This window comes from Limulus polyphemus, unplaced genomic scaffold, assembly GCF_000517525.1.
Source record: "Limulus polyphemus unplaced genomic scaffold, Limulus_polyphemus-2.1.2 Scaffold1046, whole genome shotgun sequence".
In the NCBI taxonomy this organism is placed as follows: domain Eukaryota; kingdom Metazoa; phylum Arthropoda; class Merostomata; order Xiphosura; family Limulidae; genus Limulus; species Limulus polyphemus.
In genome coordinates this window covers 325,423-329,415 of record NW_013666656.1, presented here as the reverse complement: position 1 = coordinate 329,415, position 3,993 = coordinate 325,423, and the positions used below count along the sequence as shown (strand labels likewise).

At 33.0% G+C, this 3,993-nt stretch overlaps 1 long non-coding RNA gene across 1 annotated transcript in view; it reads right to left on the bottom strand.

Moving 5' to 3' along the window:
* Positions 1-1,825: 1,825 nt before the first annotated feature.
* The window catches only part of LOC111086363, a 119,257-nt gene continuing 117,089 nt past the window's right edge, over positions 1,826-3,993 (bottom strand). The window contains exon 3 of the long non-coding RNA XR_002611088.1: positions 1,826-1,958. This is a non-coding gene — a long non-coding RNA (uncharacterized LOC111086363). The remainder of the gene's footprint in view (positions 1,959-3,993) is intronic.

Sequence of the window (3,993 nt, the reverse complement as noted above, 5' to 3'; positions counted from 1 at the left end):
TACTAATACAACAACTTCTGATATCAAATACACTTAACATCATGATACTAAATACGGTTTATTACTAATACAATAACTTCTTATATCAAACACACATAACATCATGATACTAAATACGGTTTATTACTAACACAACAACTTCTTATATCAAATACACTTAACATCATGATACTAAATACGGTTTATTACTAACACAACAACTTCTTATATCAAATACACTTAACATCATGATACTAAATACGGTTTATTACTAACACAACAACTTCTTATATCAAATACACTTAACATCATGATACTAAATACGGTTTATTACTAACACAACAACTTCTTATATCAAATACACTTAACATCATTATACTAAATACGGTTTATTACTAATACAACAACTTCTTATATCAAATACACTTAACATCATGATACTAAATACAAGTTATTGTATTAGTAATAAACCGTATTTAGTATCATGATGTTAAGTGTGTTTGATATAAGAAGTTATTGTATTAGTAATAAACCTGTTAAGTGTGTTTGATATAAGTCATGATACTAAATACGGTTTATTACTAATACAATAATTTCTTATATCAAACACACTTAACATCATGATACTAAATACGGTTTATTACTAATACAATAACTTCTTATATCAAATACACTTAACATCTGCAAAACTCCTTACAATCTAACCACAACGCTTTTTACTGAGTGTACCTGACTTATATAAGGCTTCAATGGTTATAGCAAACAAAGAAATCCATCGACACAGACGGATATTTTTCTGAAGAGTTCACTGATCATCAAAGAACCGTTTTAAGTTAACACAATAACATGTTTTAGCTATTCTCAGTAGAACAAGTTTAGAGCTTAAGATCATTTCGTAGAAAATGTATAGTAGTTTGCAAAGAGTACAGCTCAAGAAAACATTTTCTGGTATTACCCACTACTAATATCCATCATCAGAACACATTTGCTAGTATTACCAACTTCTAAATTACACGTTTATTATTATTACCCTCTGCTAATTCACACGTTTCTAGTATTACCCAATGCTAGTGTCCACCATCATAACACATTCACTAGTATTACCCACTTCTAATACCCGTCATCACAATATATTTACTAGTATTACACACTAACGTAAACATTTACTAATATTACCCACTACTAATATCCATCATCAGAACACATTTGCTAGTATTACAGACTACTAAATTACACGTTTATTGTTATTACCCACTGCTAATATACATGTTTCTAGTATTACCCATCAGGACACGTTCACTAGTATTACCCACTTTTAATATCCGTCATCACAATATATTTGCTAGTATTACCCATTGCTAACGTACTAATATTACGCACTGCTAATGTACACGTTCACAACATGTTTATTCAGTGTTATTTACTGGTAACGTTCGCCTTCAGAGCTCCATCAATGGCTCAGCGGCAAGTCTGCAGATTTATAACTTTAAAAACCAGATTTCGATACTCGTTGTGGGCACAGCACAGATAGCCCATTATTTGAGTTTGTGTTTGATTGCAAACAAGCAGAACAAAACATAATCTAACATTGTCCGTTATTAACGTGCACCTTCTGAACACATTTCTATCATTTCCCCTGCACCAGAATACATAAAAACACATTATTTACTATCGTTTATTGCTAATCAATACCTTCAGAACAGGTTATCTTGTTCTACTCACAGCTTCCAACACAGAAAGGTAATAAACATTGCGTTTGAGTCTGTTTTAATAATTGAGAAACAGCTGAGTTTCAGCAGGGAGAATATAAGGAGCCGTCAGTATTGTTTTTATTGCATTCGATTTTCTATTGTGCCCATAAAAGTAGAAAAAATGATAAATTATACAACTTTCTGATCAAACAATTCTGCACGTACCCTTTCCTCAGAAAGTGTGGCTCTTCTCTCTGCATCTTCCACTCGGTGTTCAAGCTCTTCAAGCTGCAGACATACATTTAGAATTACTTATGTTTTAATCACAGTTCAACATCATAACTGATTAACTGACAACAGAAATGTTCCTTCAACAAGTTAACGAATCTAAGTTATCTTGGAACACAACGTTAACTTTATCTAAACAATGAATCTCTAAGTTATCTTTGAACATAACGTTAACTTTATCTAAACAACAAATCTACGTTATCTTGGAACATAACGTTAACTTTATCTAAACAACAGATCTACGTTATCTTGGAACATAACGTTAACTTTATCTAAACAACGAATCTCTAAGTTATCTTTGAATACAACGTTAAGTTTATCTAAACAACGAATCTTTAAGTTATCTTTGAACACAACGTTAACTTTATCTAAACAATGAATCTAAGTTATCGTTGAACACAATATTAACTTTATCTAAACAATGAATCTCTAAGTTATCTTTGAACATAACGTTAACTTTATCTAAACAACAAATCTACGTTATCTTGGAACATAACGTTAACTTTATCTAAACAATGAATCTAAATTATCGTTGAACACAATATTAACTTTATCTAAACAATGAATCTCTAAGTTATCTTTGAACATAACGTTAACTTTATCTAAACAACAAATCTACGTTATCTTGGAACACAACGTTAACTTTATCTAAACAATGAATCCAAGTTATCGTTGAACACAACGTTAACTTTATCTAAACAATGAATCTCTAAGTTATCTTTGAACACAACGTTAACTTTAACTAAACAACGAATCTCTAGGTTATCTTTGAACACAACGTTAACTTTATCTAAAGCAAGAAAAACAGTTCACAAGTTCAAAGTATTTCATAATGTTAACAGTTTATCTTTTGAACCAAACCTAAAAAAAACGATTAACATTATTAGCTTACTCATTAATAAAATTTAAAAGTTATATGAACTAAATAACAAAATGGAAATCCTGACGAGCAGTAACACAATTAAAGTTCCAATTTTCACAGCTCCCGAGAATCTTAGGTATGTTAATTCTCGCTTCTCATCTAGGAAGCTGAAAATTGCATTTTAATTTTTCTATGTTAATCACGTATTTAGATGTTTTCTCACATGATTACCGGACTGCGCAAAAATCATTTAATAACCCGTGCTATGTGGTATTAAATAATTATTAACCGGCAATTAATGGTGGCCCGGCATGGCCAGGTGGTTAGGGAGCTCGAGGGCAATCTGTGGGTCGCGGGTTCGAATCCCCGTCACACCAAACATGCTCGCCCTTTCAGCCGTGAGGGCGTTATAATGTAATGGTCAATCCCACTATTCGTTGGTAAAAGAGTAGCCCAAGAGTTGGCGGTGGGTGGTGATGACTAGCTGCCTTCCCTCTAGTCTTACACTGCTAAATTAGGAACGGCTAGCGCAGATAGCCCCCGTGTACCTTTGCGCGAAATTCATAACAAACAAACAAGCAATTAATGAACATAGAAACCGAGACGAGGTTCACAAAGGGTGAACTTACTTGGGGTAAGGTTATGGCGATCGGATATCAATTGTCGTTACAACATAACAATTAGCAGTAATAGTATAATTGTAAAATCAATTGTACAGTTAGTAGAATTAATCAGCAAGTTTTCGTTTTTACCATACTTTCCAATTTATCATTTACAGGAACTCCGCGGAGTAAAATAAAATTAATTACAGAAAAGTATTTTGTGATTCATCTGCAAGAAGCTTGTTCACCACAGACACAATTTGTCAACTTAACTCAGTAGCCAAGCTATGTTCACCACAGACAAAATTTGTCAACTCAACTCAGTAGCCAAGCTATGTTCACCACAGACACAATTTGTCAACTCAACTCAGTAGCCAAGCTATGTTCACCACAGACAAAATTTGTCAACTCAACTCAGTAGCCAAGCTATGTTCACCACAGACACAATTTGTCAACTTAACTCAGTAGCCACGCATGTTTACCACAGACACGGTGAACATAGCTTGGCTACTGAGTTAAGTTGACAAATTGTTGACAAATTGTGTCTGTCTTAACTCAGTAGCCAAGCATG